This window comes from Callithrix jacchus, chromosome 13 (assembly GCF_049354715.1).
Source record: "Callithrix jacchus isolate 240 chromosome 13, calJac240_pri, whole genome shotgun sequence".
NCBI lineage: Eukaryota > Metazoa > Chordata > Mammalia > Primates > Cebidae > Callithrix > Callithrix jacchus.
The window spans coordinates 17,882,219-17,902,069 of NC_133514.1; the positions used below are offsets into that span (position 1 = coordinate 17,882,219).

The window sequence follows — 19,851 nt, forward strand, 5'->3', positions numbered from 1 at the left end:
TGACGATAGGGTGTCAATTTTAGATATTTCCTTTCTTCTCATGTGGGCATTTATTGCTATATATTTTCCTCTAGACACTACTTTAAATGTGTCCCAGAGATTCTGGTACTTATGTCTTCATTCTTGTTGGTTTTGAAGAACACCTTTATTTTGGCCTTCATTTCATTGTTTATCCAGCCATCACTCAAGAGCCAGTTCGTTGTTCATTTTCCATTAAGTTCTGTGGTTCTGAGTCTGTTTCTTTTTTGTTTGTTTGTTTATTTTTTGGTTTTGAGACAGAGACTCGCTCTATCACCAGGCTGGAGTGCAGTGGCATGATCCCGGCTCACTGCAACTTCCGTTTTCCAGTTTCAAGCAACTCTCCTGCCTCAGCCTGCCAGGTAGCTGGGACAACAGGCACATAACACAAGGCTTGACTAATTTTTTGTACTTTTTTTTTTAGTAGAGACAGGGTTTCACCATGTTGGCCAGGATGGTCTCAATCTCTTGACCTCGTGATCCACCTGCCTTGGCCTCCCAAAGTGTTGAGATTACAGGCGTGAGCCACTGTGCCCGGCCCTGAGTTAGTTTCCTAATCCTCAGTTCTAATTTTATTGCACTGTGGTTTCAGAGACTGTTTGTTATGATTTCCATTCTTTTGGATTTGCTGAGGAGTGATTTACTTCCAATTATGTGGTCAATTTTAGAGTAGGTGTGATGTGGTGCTGAGAAGATTGTATTTTCTGTGGATTTGGGGTGGAGTTCTGTAAATGTCTAGTAGGTTTGCTCAGTCCAGATCTGAGTTCAAGTCCTGAATATCCTTGTTAATTTTCTGTCTCATTGATCTGTCTAATACTGACAGTGGAGTGTTAGTCTCCCACTATTCTAGTGTGGGAGTCTACATTTCTTTGTAGGTGGTTAAAAACTTGCTTTATATATCTGGGTGCTCCTGTATTTGGCATGTCTATATTTAGGATCATTAGCTCTTCTTGTTGCACTGATCTTTTACCATTAGGTAATGCCATTCTTTGTCTCTTTTTTCCTCTCTCTCCACTTGCTTAGTAAATCTTCCTCCATCCCTTTATTTGAGCCTATGTGTATCCTTGCATGTGAGATGGGTTTCCTGGATACAGCACACCCATTTGCCCATCTGTGTCTTTTGATTGGGGTATTTAGCCCATTTACATTTAAGGTTAATATTGTTATGTGTGAATTTGATCCTGCCATTTTGATGCTAAGCTGGTTGTTTTGCCCATTAGTTGATGCAGTTTCTTCATTGTGTCGATGCTCTTTACGACTTGGCATCTTTTTGGAGTGGCTGGTATGGGTTGTTCCTTTCAATGTTTAGTGCTTCTATCAGGAGCTCTTGTAAGGCAGGCCTGGTGGTGACAAAATCTCTCAGCAATTGCTTTTTCATAAAGAATTTTATTTCTCCTTTGCTTATGAAGCTTAGTTTGGCTGGATATGAAATTCTGGGTTGAAAGTTCTTTTCTTTAAGGATGTTGAATATTGGTCCCCACTCTCTTCTGGCTTGTAGAGTTTCTGCTGAGAGATCTGCTGTGAGTCTGACGGGCTTCCCTTTGTGGGTAACCCGAACTTTCTCTCTGGCTGCCCTTAGCATTTTTTCCTTCATTTCAACCGTGGTGAATCTGAGGATTATGTGCCTTGGGGTTGCTCTTCTTGAGGAATATCTTTGTGGTGGTCTCTGTATTTCCTGGACTTGAATATTGGCCTGCTTTGCTAGGTTGGGGAATTTCTCCTGGATAATACTCCTGAAGAGTATTTTCCAGCTTGGGTTCATTCTCTCCATCACATTCAGGTACACCTATCAAACGTAGATTAGGTCTTTTCACATAAACGCATATTTCTTGGAGGCTTTGTTCATTTCTTTTCACTCTTTTTTCTCTGATCTTGCTGTCTCATTTTATTTCACTGAGTTGATCTTCAATCTCTGATATCCTTTCTTCTGCTTGCTTAATTTGGCTATTGAAACTTGTGCATGCTTCATGAAGTTATTGTGTTGTGTTTTTCAGCTCCATCAATTCATTTATATTCTTTTCTAAGCTGTTTATTCTTGTTAGCATTTCATCAAACCTTTTTTCAAGGTTCTTAGTTTCTTTGCATTGGGTTAGAATATGTTCTTTTAGCTCAGAGAAGTTTGTTATTACCCAATTCTGAAGGCTGTTTCTGTCAATTCATCAGACTCATTCTCCACCCAGCCTTATTCCCATGCTGGTGAGTTGTGATCCTTTGCAAGAGGAGAGGCATTCTGGTTTTGGGTGTTTTCATCCTTTTTGCACTGGTTTTTTCCCATCTTTGTGGATTTATCTACCTGTGGTCTTTGTAGTTGGTGACTTTTGGATGGGGTCTCTGAGTGGACATCCTTTTTGTGGATGATGAAGTTATTTCTTTCTGTTTTTTAGTTTTCCTTCTAACAGTCAGGCTTCTCTGCTTTAGGACTGCTGGAGGCCCACTCCAGACCCTGCTTGCCTGGGGATCACCTGCAGCGGCCTCTGTATTCTCACTGGGAAGTGCACTCCAGAGCTATTCCTATTCAGCCATCTTGGATCATCCCTCTTTTCCTTCTTTTGTCATGTAAATAAAGGTTTAAGTCTGGCTCTCCTGATATACTTTCCTTGGTTCAATTCAGAAACATCTATTTATTTATCAGTGATGGTAAATACTTCAAGTACTGGACTTAGGAGTCAAAAGACCAGGTCTTCAGAATTGGTTCTGGGTGAGATCGAAGAAGTGGGCAAACAGCTTAACCTCTCTTGGTTTCAATGTCATCCTTCATAGCTGAAGATCAATAATCCCTAAAGTGCTTGCAATAAAATCTGATTCCTTACTCCCCAGAGGAAACCCTCCTGCACACCTGCTACTCTTCCCTCCTATTGCTGCTTAAAATTGTTCATCTGGTTTTCATACATAATTTCTAAAACTACACCTGATATATTTCAGGGATCAGTAATATTCAGTTTAGTATAATAGTACTGCATCCATTGAGCAGCCAGGTCTCCTGATTTCTTAATTCTCTAGAATACAGTCAAGCATCCAAAACTCAGCTCTAAAACAGGAAGGAAGAAAGGACTCTGAACAGCCTATCTACCAGGGTGAGCATTTGCCTAAAAGGAGAAACTCCTGGAGTTACTTAGAGTTAATCTCTTGGCAATTTTATATCCAAACCTAACAAGATTAGTTTGTTCTTAAGCCATGATAGATAATTATCAGAAAATTAAAAGGCACATTCACAAACCAATTACAACAGAGGAGATAGAAAAATCATAAAATACAAATAATTCTAGTGTAGAAGATAAATTATCTTATGTACATATTTCAATAGGTTCTCAGTGAACTACTGTATTGGAGCTAAGTACAAAGCAAATTTTATTAATGCTACTGTCATGTTTTAAGAGACAATCTCTCAGAAGTCCAGAAAACTCAACTCTCCAGAATGACTCAACCTTTGATAGTTCTTAAAGCTGATGTTTGTTGTAATATGTTGTATCTAGCAGCTACTTCACATGTGTAAATGTTCTATTATTGACTATACAGAAGTTCCTTGAGACCAGGTCATGTACTTCTCTGTAACTTTCATATGACTATCACCACCTGTGCCACGAAACTAAGACACTGCCCTCACATGAACATAGTTTAGGTTCAAAGTGCAGAAACTGAAATTCCATTTGACCCAGCAATCCCATTACTGGGTATATATCCAAAGGATTATAAATCATTCTATTATAAAGACACATGCACATGTATGTTCACTGCAGCACTGTTTACAATAGCAAAGACCTGGAACCAATCCAAATGCCCATCAATGGTAGACTCGACAAGGAAAATGTGGCACATATCCACCATGGAATACTATGCAGCCATAAAAAACAATGAGTTCATGTCCTTTGTAGGGACATGAATGAATCTGGAAACCATCATTCTCAGCAAAGTGACATAAGAAAAGAAAAACAAACACTGCATATTCTCACTCATAGGCAGGTGTCAAACAATTAGAACACATGGACACAGGGAGGGAAGCATCACATGCTGGGGTCTGTTGAGGGGGAATAGGGGAGGGGCAGTGGTGGGTAGGGAGGTTGGGGAGGGATAAAATAGGGAGAAATGCCAGATATAGGTAACGGGGGGATGGAGGCAGCAAACCACATTGCCATGTATGTACCTATGCAACAATCCTGCATGTTTTGCACATGTAACCCAGAACGTAAAGCGCAATATATATATATATATATATATATATATATATATATATATATATTAAGACCAAAGTGCCTAGGGCCCATGCCTAGTGCTCAACTAATGTGCCCGACACACAGCTGATGCTTGGCTACTGTTGCTCAAATGAATGATCTCAATGTGCTGTGCAGCTCACGAAGTACTTGAATTGTTACTGATATAGGGATTCCTGTGTCTTCTTCAAAATTGCATTATATACATGGGTGCCTTGTTTTTCTCTGAAGAATTTACTAATCTTCTCTCTATATAATTAAAATAATCTCTGGCCAGGCATGTTGGCTCACGCCTGTAATCCCAACGCCTTTGGGATGCCAAGGCGAGCAGATCACCTAAGGTCAGAGTTCAAAACGAGCCTGATTAACATGGAGAAACCACGTCTCTACTAAAAAAAAAAAAAATTCAAAATTAGCCAGGCATGGTTGTGCATGCCTGTAATCCTAGCTACACAGGAGGCTGAGGCAGGAGAATCAGTTGAACCCAGGAGGCAGAGGTTGCAGTGAGCCAAGATTGCACTATTGCACTTGAGCCTGGGCAACAAGAGCAAAACTCCATCTAAATTAATTAATTAATTAATTAAAATAAATAATCTCTAAAATCCCACAAATTCCCAAAGATGTTCCTGATTATCCTGAAAAGTTCTGATGGCTTCTCTTTGATATCATGAAGGGTGGATTGCAAACTCCCACAACCATCATCCCTACTCTCTTTTCAAAATGCTGTTGCTTCCCTTATCGCAAAGTTTTTCTAAATTCTGACGCATATTTGACATCAACAGTTTATAGAATTGGTTTAACATTTATATTTATTTTCTATTTTCTCCTCTATGTTCACATCCTCATGGTTGCCTTAGATTACATATTTTTAGTGTCTTGTATAACATGTCTTTATAATTATTTTTTGCAGTTTCCCATAGGCAATTAGGTGCTTTAAAAATGTCTTAAGAAATGTGAATCGGGGATTCAAGGATTTAAACCCTTCTAAAAGAATGTTTTCATTGGATGCTTTCCAACAACAAAACATTTTAAAATGGAAAAAGTAAAGAGTATTAATTTGTGATTAACTCTTCCGTAAAATTCTGGAAAAGACCAAGATTGTTATATACCTTTTATTACAGCTAACATGGGGCTATGTGAGCTGGGGGAGGGATGGCAAATGATAGAATTCAACAGCAAAACAAAGGCATTTCATATACTTAGTTTGTCTTAGTATCAATATAATAATAAAATACATTTTTAATTTTGGAAAATTAATAAAAATAAGAAAACAGTACTGACACTTCCACCACCCCAATGAGACCATTTGTATTTACTTTAGACATGTTAATTGGGTATAGTACTTGGGTAGAAAACACAGTCCCTACTCTAGAGACTTTTTAAATCCTGCTGGGGGTAGAAAAGACCACACATGTGAAGTTGTTAGGAAACAGTGAGACCACGTGTAACCCAGGGCCAAATGCAGGACTTACAAAGAAGGAAACAGAGCCAACAGAAAGTTTGCCTCCAGGTACTATACCCAAAGTATGAGACAGTGTCCAGAAAACAAAACCCTCTAGTCCAATGACCTGCTGGTTAAATAATAAGCACTAAGGAAATGTTCCTGATTCTAGTAATACTCACTGACCAAGTGGGAGACAAAGCTTCTCAGGTCACGAACCGTGTTGCAGGTGAAACTTCAAACCAGTTGGGTTATGGTGGGGGGCTATCACACCCCCGCTCAGCTATGGCCTGACATGAATGCAGAGCCTTCACTAAAGCAAACTCGACATTGGCCCTGAACACTTGAGTAGATACTAAAACACCCCAGCCAATCAAGTTTCCCCCAGAACAAATGACAGGCTGAGAAAAGCAAGCCATTATGCATATTTGTGCTGAGAAATTCTTAAAATGTGCACTTTATTTGTGTAGGACAAATCCCCACCGTGAATGAAAAGCATTGCCACCTAATATGCTGTTCAGTGTTCTCTTTTTGTGAGATGATGGGGCTGCTTTTCATTCCAGGCACAAGAATTTTTCATAGTCAGGATCTTCCCATTTACTCCTGTGGTTTCCAGTTTTGAAAATCAAAATCCATGCAGTTTAAATATATTTTCATCACTCAAAATCAAGGTTAAAAAAAAAAGAATAAACAAGTTAATAAATGTCCACTCTAACATGGCTAATTCACTGGCCTAGGAATAAATCTACGATTCTTTTCAAATCACAACTATTATGACTTACTCTGGAATTCTAGACAATTTATTTTAAAAATGCTTCTCTTGAAATGCCTAGGATTGAATAGGATCATAGAATGTTAATGCTGCACATGAGTCTTGGGGATGAATCAGTCCCACTTCTTCATTGTCCAGCTGAGATTCTGAGAGGTGAGGAGATTATCAAGACAACATAGTTCATTAGTGAAAGAATCTCTATAGCAGGCTTCCATGTTTCTGAGCAGTCAACTGACATTTGTTGAGTGTGTTTCTATATCAGGTACCCCCATATGTTCTTGCCTCTGGATTTCCCAAGATGGAAAACCTTCTCAAGGAGTTTATATTCAAGTAGGTGCAGATTGCTCATAGTTAAACCTTTTAAAAATGTTAAATAGTTGATATTTAATATATTTTTGGTAAAAAACAAAAAAATTAGATCTGCTATCCATACCACTCCCACTTTGTTGTAACCAATTCAATTGAAGGAGTGTGGCCGTAATGTACTTCAGATCCTAAAACCTAGAATAAAAGAACTAGAATGGACTGGAGCTTTTATTTAGTCCACCCACTAAAAAAGATCCTCACAACCCAAGTGTCCAAGCTATGAAGCTATGTGAGGAAGCCAATGTATTTTTAATACGAAAATGTTCACTAAATGAATTTTCCTTTTTAAAATTAGTAACCTCTCACACATGCCACATGACTCAGCACTGGCGTTTAGTTTCACCCTTTGAGTCAGCGTCTCTGTTGGTCAGTCATTTCCTAATCATAATACACACCAACATGATGCCAATTACTTTCAAAATTGAGTATGTTATGAAAAGAATCCCTAAAGCCAATAGCATTGATGCTGAAGCACTGTTCAATCACGTGCAAAGCTGTTGATGAATAAAGGTTGACAGAAATAAAATGGTGAATGGAAGAAGAGAAAATTGCAAGGATGGTGACATAAGTTACTTCAAAGAAGAGTGGGCTGGGATCATACAATCAAAAGAGGCCCTTAAGAAAATGAATGAAGTTCTCAAATATTTTTCAAAAAACGGTCATCACTGGAGTAGGACAGTCAAACAAGAACTGAAGGCTACGTACAACGCCAGCACATACTTTTGCCAGAAAAATCACACCCCCCAAAATGATGAATATGTGTGCTAGCCTTTGTTCATGCTAAGAAAAAAATAGTTTTGATTTAAATATATTTTATACTCAAAGAAAGAAAAACTTATTTTACATCTCTTCAAAATACAGTCTTCATTGCTTCATTCCTATTATTTTATTTTTTCATCTTGTTGTTTTTTTATTCTTGTGGGTACCTAGTTGGTGTCTATGTATGTATATATGGAGCACATGAGATACTTTAACATAGGCATGCAATCGGTAATAATCACATCATGGAAAATGGGGTATCCATCCCCTCAAGCATTTATACTTTGTGTTACAAACAATCCAATTATGCTTTTAGTTATCAAATGTACAATCAAGTTATTATTGACTATATTCACTCTGTTGTGCTACCAAATACTAGGTCTTATTCATTCTCTTCTTTTTTTCTCTCTCTTTTTTTTTACTAGCCATCCTTTTTAATCTGGACATGTGTTCCCAACTTTATGTAGAATTTGCACCCAATAATGAAGACTGCCTGTAATTGCATGGCTGAGGTACTGAGACCTAGAAAGGACAGCAACTTTTTTAATGTCACATATCTAGTAGCGACAAAGCTAAATCACTTAACGCTCCCATCACCCAGAGGTTGTTAATCTCTGTGCAAAGAAGTAAAGAATTTGCCTTGCACTTAACGTGGCTTTTCAATCAAGGTAAGAATCTGATGGCAGGAGAAGAAGTAGAAGATGCTGAGGAAAGACCTTACGGAAGATTAAATAGAAATTTGTTTTCCCTTCACTTTAGCTAAAGAAATGACATGTCTAAAACTGATCCTAATCCAAAACGTACATTCCAGGTATGAGACTTGCCCATTTTAAAGTGTGTTCTGGTACAATTAAGAGGTACACTTAAGATGAGGATTAGTTTTAATGATTCTGTTTAGGGTTCTTTGTAAAGGAGAGCATGCATAGAGGAAACCATAACACTCCCCAGAACTATCATTTCTGCTGCCTGGCTCCCTCCAGCAATGGATGATAGAAAGCTGAAAGGAGCTTCAAGGTATTACGGAACAAATCTTTGCGTCCCCTCAAAATCTGTATGTTGAAACCTTATGCCCCAATATGATGGTATCAGGAGGCGGGGCCTTAGGGAGATGATTAGGTTTATGTGAGGTCATGAGGGGCCCTGTCTTAGGGCACTTATGCTTCTCTGACAAAATACCTGAGACTGGGTAATTTATAAAGAACAGCAATTTGTTTTCTTAGAGTTCTAGAGGCCGGAGGGTCCAAGATTAAGGCATCAGTTGGTCTGTTGTCAGCAAAGGCTTGGTCTCTGCCTCCAAAATGGCACCTTGAACACTCTCCTCTGAAGAAGGGGAACGCAGTGTCCTCCCTGCCCAAAGACAGGAAGGCAAAAGGGGAGAACTCCCCCGTCAAGGCTTTTTATAAAGGCACCTAATTCATGAGGGATAAGCTCTCATAACCTAATCATCTTTCAAAGGCCCCACCTTTTAATACTATTACATTGGCCACATCTGAATTTTGGAGGAGACACAAACAAAATGTAGCAGGCCCTGTGAAGGGATTAGTGTGAAACCTAAGAAGAGGAAGAGGAAACCTAAGTGTTCTAATATAAGAAGAGAAAGAAAGACCAGAGCTCACTCGCTCACTCTCTCCCCTCACTTCTCTATCATGTAAGAACCCAGTGAGAAGCAGCTGTCAACAGGCCAGAGAAAGGGAACCTTCCTCAGGAACCAAACCTGTCAGCACCTTCGTCTGGACCTCCCAACCTCCAGAACTGTAAGAAATACATGTCTGCTGTTTAAGCCACCTGGGCTGTGTATTTTGTTATGGCAGGCTGAGCTGAGACAAAAGATATTGGTATTAGTCAGAGTGCTCTAGAGAAACAGAATCAATAGGATATAGAGAGATATATAGAATAGATTTATTATGAAGGATTGGCTTACACAATGATGGAGGCTGAGAAGTTCCATGGTCTGTCATCTGCAAGCTGGGGCCCAGAAAAGCAGTTGGTGTATTTCCAACCCAAGGACAAAGGCCTGAGAACCCAGAAAGCCAAAGGTTTAAGTCCAAGTCCAAGTCTAAAGTCCTGAGAACATGGCGGGGTCTGGGTGATGTAAATACAGTAGGTCTTGGTCTGAATCCAAACGCCTGATATCAGAAAGCAGAAGAGGATGGATGTCCCACTTGAAGGAGAAAGGAAACTCCCACTTCCTGTACTTTCTTGTTCTATTCAGCCAGTATTATTTGATTAAAGTGCAGTTTCATTGGCCCTTAACAAATGAGTGTGGGCGAAGTAGGCAGAGAATAGAGACAGTAATGGAGATTATTATAGTGCTATTAGGGATAATACTAAAAAATTCCATTGCAGAAAATATTACCTATTTCTAACATCCCAGACTCGACAAGTGGATTTTCTGACCTGCCAAGCACAGAGCATACAGGAGGTTTCCAAATGTGAGTTCAGGAATGTGGCTGCCACTGTTGCCTGCAGCTGAGAAGCCCCAGACAGAAAGCTGAGTGGTGTGCACGCAATTCACCTAAAGGTGCATCTGTTACAGCTGAGCAGACTCAGAGTGAATGAGAGGCTAAGAAGCAGCACTTTCAGACCGTTCTTACCCCATTTTCTACAGCCATCAAGAAGCGAGCCCCATTGGACTGGATTTCCATTCAGTGTGAATTTTTGAAAAGTTGCCTATGAAATGGCGCCAGTGACCCCCAACTTAGGATAAACCAGTTATTCCCAACTTAGGATGGCTCTGAAGGGTCGTCCTAGTCTCAGGACTCCCCACAGGGTTGGTGATGGCTTCCATTGGGACTGTTTCACAGTGCAAGGTTTCTCTCGCCCAACTGTGTGTCCTCACTCTTCCATAAGGGTTGATCCCCAAACTTCCTGCACACAAACCATTGTAGCCTCTGATTTCAGGGAACCCAGCTTTGCAACACTGCCCAAAGAAAGAAAAGGTAAGGTCCATAATTTCAACACTCAATTTAGCTGGAAATATGAAACACAGTCACGGGAATCATTACTGTATAGCACAGACTATAGACTACAACCCTCTTGAAGGTAGACACACTGCCTCGTTCTTTTTTACTATCTTCAGAGCCCAGCAGCAATCCTGGTTATAATCACGCTCTGTGGAATGGATGGACAGATGGAAAACAAATGACAGATTTGCCACCCGTGAGAAGAGCTACCAGAGTTCAGAGCAACACAAAGTCACCATGGAGTCTGGTTCCTGGGAAAGGCGTCACTAAGGAAGTAGCACTTAAGTAAGAGTCCTCTACACAGCAGGGAGAGAGAAACGCAATCTGCTATACAAGAAGGAGATCACAAAGAACCAAAACTAGATTGAGAAGAAGGCAATACTGATAGCTGTCTAGACTGCTCATCTCGAAGAGTCACTAAAATGTGCCTTTCTCTGTCTTCCCGCCGCCCAAGATGCCAAAAGGAAAGAAGGCCGAGGGGAAGAAGGTGGCTCCGGCCCCTGCTGTCATGAAGAAGCAGGAGGCTAAGAAAGTGGTGAATCCCCTGTTTTTAAAAAAGGCTTAAAAATTTTGGCATGGGAAAGGCCATCCAGCCCAAAAGAGACCTCACCCGCTTTGTCAAACGGCCCCGCTATATCAGGTTGCAGCGGCAGAGAGCTGTCCTCTACAAGCGGCTGAAAGTGCCTCCTTCAGTTAAGCAATTCACCCAGGCCCTGGACTGCCAAACAGCCACTCAGCTGCTTAAGCTGGCCCACAAATACACACCAGAGAGGAAGCAAGAAAAGAAGCAGAGGCTGTCGGCCTGGGCCGAGAAAAAAGCTGCTGGCAAAGGGGACATCCCCACCAAGAGACCACCTGTCCTTCAAGCAGGAGTCAACACCGTCACCACCTTGGTGGAGAACAAGAAAGCTCAGCTGGAGGTGATTGCAGATGATGTGGATCCCATTGAGATGGCTGTTGTCTTGCCTGCCTTGTGTCTTAAAATGGGAGCCCCTTATTGCATCATTAAGGGGAAGGCAAGACTGGGACATCTAGTGCACAGGAAGACCTGCACCACTGTCGCCTTCACACATGTGAAGGCAGAAGACAAAGGCGCTTTGGCTAAGCTGGTGGAAGCTATCCACAACAATTACCCCAACAGATACGATGAGATCCGCCGTCACTGGGGAGGCAATGTCCTGGGTCCCAAGTCTGTGGCTCGCATCACAAAGCTTGGAAAGGCAAAGGCTAAACAAAATGCCATGAAACTGTTGTACATAAAAATAATTAAAACAATGACAATTTTCCTTCAAAAAAAGAGTCACTAAAATGTTACCAGAAACATAACCAAACGGATAATTATTTGATGGTGTGTGCTCACATTTCTTTCAAAGGTGGTACTGGATATAACTGGAAGTAAAAGTCTGGCAGTTCTACCGAAGTGAAGCGGAAACCCCAAAGGTGCTCAAATAACAACACACGGCCACCTGACTTCCCTCTGAAGGGCTCGCTGGGTGAAAGCAGGTTTAGGTGAGAGCTGGATGGCTGAGGATGTAAATAGTCAGGGGCTACTACTGACTGCCACTGCCATCCTTCTGTGATCCTCTGAATCCCCCACTTCATGCAGCCGTTAGCCACGCCCCTAAATAGACACTGAAATAAACATTTGAAGAATATTAGCTTTAAAAGATATGAAACAATTAGCCTGCTTTGGCCTCCCACATGCCTCAGTTCAGTCTTAATTCTAGAGCTATACAGTAAGAAGGGAAAAAACAAGAAAGATCTTCTGGATGTCAGGGATGAGTTCACCCCATGATAGTAACTAAAGCTGTCTGAGGCTGTTGGCATTTCTGCCAGTTCCATAAGTCTACCACTGTTGCATGCTTTGTGTGTGTGTGGGTATATGTATGTGTTGCACACGTGTGTGTATGTGTACTGAAACATCAGAAGGAAATCCTAAGACATGTTCTCACTGTAAATCCAGTGATGTCCAGACATCCCTGCAAGCTTCTTAATGTCTTCTTGACTCCCACTTTCCAGGAGCAAGACTCTTAACCCTTCTCTAACAAAAGCCTCCCCTTTACTCACTGGAAAGGTAAATGGATAGAAAAGGAACTCCTCAGGGACAGGGGCATGGTGAGGCTGAGGATCACAGCACTGTTTGAAGAAAATGACTAGAACTGGAGGGAGGGGGGCGAGATGATTTCAAATACAGCAATGCATGCATCAGGATTATTCTCTCTGCCAGTCTCTGATGACTGCTGCTGGGGGCCTAGGATTGTTAGGAGTCTCGGTGCTCATGGTGGGGCTCAAAGCATTACAGTCATGTCACAATGGAAGATTGTGAAGGTAGAAGGCAATTCCCACACTTCAGCATTTACTTGTGGGAGTGCAGAATAGAGGTGTCGCAGGGCCACAGAAATGCAGAGACTACGGGCGACTCCTCCTATCGGGCCCCAGCAACATTGCAGGGTTCTCGGGAGGGGATCATTGTAGAGAGTGGAAGATGCTTGGTAAGGTGAGGACCACAGAGAAGGGCAAGGTAAACAAACCCAGATGGCCATGCTTGAGCCCACAGGAGTCCCCAGGAACTCTGAAGAATGAAAGGAAGGAGTGAGGAGTTGGAATACCCAAAGTTTTGAGAAGGAGATTAAGCCATAGAAAGACTGGTTTGCTGCGAATATTGGGGCTCTGTTGCACATCCCAACACCAGATGGTTATTCTTGGGAAACATGGGCATATGTGCAGATGGCTGGATTTACTGGGTTCACCAAGAGGACAAAGCCACATCTGGACAGCTGGAAATCTCACTCCTGACTACTGATATTGTGGGTGGTTTCCCAAGCAGTGAAGAGAAGTAGCTGGCAGGCTCACCATAGGAGCCCTCCTCCACAACACTTGGAGAGGAATTTTGTTGATTTTCCTTTCCTGGAGTTTCCAGTCTTGATGGCATCTGGAATAACCAGCCTGGTGTAAAAGTGAAAACGGAAACTTCAGGAAGGCTGACTAAATGGTTGTTGATGTGATCAGAGGTTCTGAATGCTGAGGGAAAGTCCCAGGACTTAAAAATAATAACTTCCATGCATGCTCTGACAGACGCCTGAAGTCCTGCCATGACAGCCCCACTCTGCCTTCAGTGCTATGCATGGCACTCTGGAGTATTTTGTTGGGGAAAGAGTTTGTTTTTTAATTATTAAAATAGATTTTGCAGCCAGCTGTGGTAGCTTACGTCTATAATCCTAGAGCTTTGGGAGGCTGAGGCGGAAGAATCGCTTGAGCCCAGGAATTCAAAGCCCACCTGGGCAACATAGCAAGACCCTGTTTCTTAAAACACACACACACACACACAAAGACACTGCATTCACATAACTCAAAAGTCACAGACCTAACTTTAGAATTGACTTTTATATATGCATGGTCTTCCGTCCACACCTCAACTCCACCACCATTGCTGTCATAACCTCCCCTGGCCATTGTTTTGAGGATTCTATGTATCCTTCAAGGGTTTCTTTCTGCACAGAAGAGCAATATAAATATATATTCTCATCCCATCTTACCCAAAGATAGCATAACACTTAGTTTTATTTATTTATTTTTTGTTTTTTATTTGTGTGAGTTTCATAGCTTGTTTTTAATTATTAAATATTTTACATATATAATTTTTAATTAAATATTTTACATATAATACATATTTAAAAATTACATATTTTTTACTTTAAGAAAAAGGTGTCTTTAACACCTTTCTGTATCAGATGTTTCCTTGCAATTCATTTTTTTTATTATTTCTATAGGTTATTGGGGAACAAGTGGTGTTCGGTTACAGGGATAAGTTCTTTAGTGGTGATTTGTGAGATTTGGTGGACCCATCACCTGAACAGTATACACTGTACCCTGTTTGTAGTCTTTTATCCCTCACTCTCTTCCTTCCATTTCCCCCTGAGTCCCCAAAGTCCATTGTGTCATTCTTACGCCTTTGCATCCTCATAGATTAGCTTCCACTTATGAGTGAGAACATACAATGTTTGATTTTCCATTCTTGAGTTACTTCACTTAGAGAAATAGTCTCCAATTCCATCCAGGCTGCTATGAATGCTATTAATTCATTCATTTTTGCAGCTGAGTAGTAGTCCACTGTGTGTGTGTGTGTGTTTGTGTGTATATACATGTGTATATATATGTGTGTGTGTATATAGATATATACGTATGTATACTACATGTATAGATACATACGTATATATCTATATACACACACACATACATACATATATATCACAGTTTCTTTATCCACTCATTGACTGATGGGCATTTGGGTTTGTTCCACATTTTTGCAATTGCAAATTGTGCTGCTACAAACATACATGTGCAAGTATCTTTTTGGTATAATGACTTTTCTTCCTCTGGGTAAATACCCAGTAGTGGGATTGCTGGATCCAATGGTAGTTCCGCTTTTAGTTCTTTAGATGTTTCTTTGTAACTGAAACAACTGCATGGCATTCCATTGTATGAACATACCATAATTTTTAATCAGTCCTTTGCAATCATCATTCAGGTTTGATACAGTTCTTGCTGTTAGAAACAATCTGGTAACTTCTGCAGAAGTTACCACAATGGCCATTTTGCACATGTGCAAGTATATCTGGAAGGTAAACTTCAAAAGTGCAAAAAATTAATTTTGTAATGTTTTTATTGTACATGTGAATGTAGGTTTATGATTTTTTGTTTTGGAGGAATTTTAGATTTATAGAAAAATTGCCAAGATAATACAGAGTTCCTAGATACACCTTATAATATTGCATGTTTTTCTGACATAGATGTTTACCATTTTTATGTTGTCACTCTACTCACATTTTGCACTGTAGTTTCTACCTTTGCAGAAAAAAAATCCATTTTTTGTTTAGTTTGGTTTTGTTTTCTCTTTTACACTAATTGTTTAATTCATCTGAATTGATTTCAGTATATGGTATAAGGTAGGAATATAACTTAAATTTGTTAGTGAAAGTTTGCAATTATAGTATCTTTTGTTAAATAATTCTTCCCTCCAAGTATGAATATTAATTTAATATACAGTAAAGGTAAAATGTATACTGGAGGGAGAAGTAAAGGTAATTCTGTTAAATTGATCAGCCTTGTAAATATTAGTGCTTTGGGGACAATTTAATAATTGAATAAATTCGTTATATGTTCCATTGGCTTTTCAGCTGATTTTTCTTGAATTTCTAGGTAAATCACTATATTTGCATTAAGTTTTATATTAAAAATAATTTTGTCTTCTTTTAAATATTTTTTGCTGGCGTTTTAATTTCTTATTTTATTGCATTCGCCAGAACTGAGGAGATGGGCAAAGGATGGAATCAAATGCACAGAGAAAGGGAGGGAAACTTCTCTGTATTGAGGCAAGAAAGAGGAAGGACAAGACTCTGCAAGGAACTGGGAAATTAAGCAACCTCTTCTTGGGAGGATGGCAGAAGAATAAGTGTCCTCAGGATAAGAACCAGGTTTTAATTACAAACAAGAAGGTAAGAAACAAAACATTGTGAGAAGAGGGTAGGATGTAGAAGACTGTGTTTCAAGAGGGCAAAATGGAACAGCTTAGAGTAAATGAAGAAATAGAAGTGTGGGTCATGGAAAGACAACTTCAAGCCTCATGGACATGAGAGTCTTAGAGATAGATGATCAGAGAGGCTTCCAACTGGGACCTGACTAAGGATAACAGGGCTGTGAGGCATGAACTTGGTTGCTGCAAAGTTTCTAAAAGGAGCAGTGTCAGAGTCTTCTAGAGCACAAATAACGTGGCACTTGGGAGAAGAGGCCACAATGGGAATTGATTATCCTTCTAAGAGGGTTCCAAGGACAGAGGACAGACAAGCAATAAGACCAGCACATGTTAAAATTCAGCAGTCCAAGGACTTCCAGTGCTGGCTAAAATGGAGTAGCTTTACTACAGCCTACATCTTCCATTAATTACAACAAAAAGTCTACGGAATGTAAAAAGAAACTACTGGAAGCTCTAAAACATAAATAATAGCAAGTGGATTGCGGAGGAAAGATGGAACTTGAAGAATGACCAGTGTTATGGTGATGTTCTTTGTTTTCTGTTTTGCTTTGGTTTTGTCTGTCTTCTTTACCTCCCAGCTTTGACCTGAAGGTGGACAAGTTGCTGGAGGGGTATGGTTAATGCAGTTAACAAAAACTGGGAGAAACCTCCTTTTTCTGGCCATAGAACCAGTAAAAAGGAAAGCATCGAAAAAATTCCCATTGTTTTCTCTTTATCCCCTTTCGTTCCTCTCTGCGCTATCTCCTGAGGCCAGCCCAGTTGCAGAGCTGCACTGTCACTGCAGTGGCATGGGCACATAAGACTGAAGAGAAAAGCTGCTGGCCGCGCATGGTGGCTCACACATGTAATCTCAGCACTTTGGGAGGCTGAGGCCAGTGAATCACTTAAGGTCAGGAGTTCAAGACCAGCCTGGACAATATGGCGAAATCCTGTCTCTACTAAAAATACAAAAATTAGCCAGGCGTGGTGCACACGCCTGTAGTCCCAGCTTCTCAGCAGACTGAGATAGAAGAGTTGCTTGAACTCAGAAGGAGGAGGTTGCAGTGAGCTGAGATCACACCACTACACTCCAATCTGGGCAACAGTGCAAGACTCCATCTCAAAAAAGAAAAAGAAAAAGGAAAAGGAAAGAAAAGAAACATTTCTGTGAGCCCAACGGTGGAGATGATTTCTACTATTTTTCCTTACTACTTTTTTCTACTATTTTTTCCCTTCCTTTTCTCTCACCACTTTTCCTCTACAATGTGGAGAGGGGCTAAAACTCTTAAAGAAACCCATTCTTCTGACCAGAGGAATCAGAAAAAGAAACCCTAACTTTATGATAGGATCATAAAGTATGAGGGAAATTCTGTAGAGAAGAGAGCTGGAAAAGCAGATATTGTAATTCTGTGTAGGAACTAACACAAATCCCAAGCTCACTAATGAACCTCACATGCATAAAACAGACCCAAATGAGTATAGGCTTGAGAACTGAACTATGAAACCACTGAACAAGTCCAAACTAATCTCTGAGGGGTCAGGCAGGGGGCAGATTTCATAACACAGGAAAGACTGAATATTAAACTGACACTGAACTCATCCCAGAGGGTGAAGCAGAACTTAGGGTTGAAACACAATCAGGTTGGTCACCTGCTAAAACAAACAAACAGAAACATTCTCTAGAGTACTTTAATATAACTAAAACTCTCATCACACAATATTCAAAATGTTTAGAATACCATCCAAAGTTACTTAATTAACATGCCAACAACCAGGAAAATGTCACCAAATCTCAAGAAAAGACAATCGAAATGCCAAACATGAGATAATCCAAATGATCTGACAAAGATTTTAAAGCGGTATTATACTAAACACTGTGAAATACAAGTAAACACTTTTGACAAAAATGTAAAAATAGACATAGTCATCAGAGGAAAATTAACTATTTTTTAAAAATAAAAAGTTTAGAACTGACAACATAACATCTGAAATAAATAATTCATTGCATGAGCCCAAAAACAGAGTGAAAATGATAAAAGAGTGAGTGAATCTGAATATGGATCACTAGTAATTTTCTAATATAAAAAAGAGAGAGAAAAATGAATTATAAAACAAACTGGACCTTAGAAAGTTCTGGAATGATATCAAAAATTCTAACATTCATCAAAAATTCCAACATTCACGTTACTAGTCTCACAATAAGAAAGAGATACATCCAGAACCAACATTTAAAGAAAAAGGATGAAAACTTCCCAAATTTTGTGAAAGACATTAATTCACACACACACAAAACTCAATGAATCTCAAGCAAGATAAACTCAACAAAAACCAACAAATCATAATCAAACTGATAAAAACCAAATATGAGGGGGGAAAAAATCTTGAAAATAGCCACTGAAAAATGACACATTACATGTAGGAAACATTAATTCAAATGACTGCAGATTGTCATCTGGAACCATGGAGGCTAACAGATGATGGGACAAGATTGCTAACATGCTAAAAGACAACTGTCAACCCAGACTTCTATATCCATTGAATAGGCTGTTCAAGAATGAAAAAATAAAGACATTTTCAGAGGAAGGAAAACTAAAAATTTGCCACCAGATGATCTGCTCTAAAAGAAATGCTAAAGAAGCTTCTTCAGACTCAAGGAAAATGATACCAAAGGGAAACCTATAACCTGAGGAATTTTCAAAAACTGAAAAGCAACAGAAATGTTTTTAAAGGGATAAGATTAATAAACTTTTATTCTTAGTTTTTTTCAAATATGTATAATTATTGAAAACAAAAATTATTTAGCTTTGCACAGTGGCAATATCATAGCCAATGAGGTTTATCCAAGGCACATTATTGCAGATTATTGCTAATTGAAAACAATAATTATTTTACATTGTCTAGTAGAATTTTCAGAGTATATGCAGAGCAACTGAAATTTTCATGCATTTCTGGTGGAAATGCAAAATGGTGCATTCCCATTTTCTAAAGTAGTATTTTCTAGAAAACTATTTGGCAGTTTCTTATGAAGTTAAATACACACATGCATAGAACACACTGAAAGGCAAGAAGGAGAAAAGACAAAACTGTGTAGGAAAATGGGAAATGTAGCAATCCCACTTCTAAGCATTTATCCTACAGAAATGAAAACATATATTCACACAAAGATCTATGAGCAGATAACAAGAGTGTCTTTATTCATAATCACCAAAGACTAGAAACAGTCTAAATGCCCTTTGACTGCTGTACATCCATGCAAAACGCAATAGTCTATAATTTATGTGACATTCTGAAAAAGGCTAAACTATAGAGATGGAGTACTGTTTGTCAGGGGTTAGGGATGGAGGGAGGAGGTGACTATAAAACAGGAGCATGGCCAAGTGTGGTAGCTCATACATGTAATCCCAGCACTTTGGGAGGCCAAGATAGGCAGATCACAAGGACAGGAGATCAAGACCATCCTGACCAACATGGTGAAACTCCATCTCTACTAAAAATACAAAAATATTATCTGAGTGTGGTGGCACATGCCTGTATACCCAGCTACTCAGGAGGCTGAGGCAGGAGAATCTCTTGAACCAAGGAGTCGGAGGTTGCAGTGAGCTGAGATCGTGCCATTGCACTCCAGCCTGGTGACAGAGCAAGACTGCGTAAAGAAAAGAAAAAAAAAAGCACCACAAGAGAATTTGGGGGAGTGGTAATAAAACTATTTTGAACCTGATTATTGTGGTGATTACATAATTCCATGCATTTCTCAAAATTCAGAACTGAACACCAACACAATAATTGTTCTTTATATAATTTTAGAAATTTTT

General features: G+C 39.7%; 3 pseudogenes; all 3 read left to right on the top strand.

Annotated features, from left to right (window-relative positions):
* The window catches only part of LOC100394894 (SIN3-HDAC complex-associated factor pseudogene), a 35,487-nt pseudogene extending 25,067 nt beyond the window's left edge, over positions 1–10,420 (top strand).
* Positions 10,421–10,981: 561 nt separating this feature from the next.
* Positions 10,982–16,681, top strand: LOC118146954 (large ribosomal subunit protein eL8 pseudogene; annotated as a pseudogene).
* A 2,158-nt stretch (positions 16,682–18,839) lies between these two features.
* On the top strand, positions 18,840–18,996 carry LOC144579107 (U4 spliceosomal RNA; annotated as a pseudogene).
* Positions 18,997–19,851: the final 855 nt, after the last annotated feature.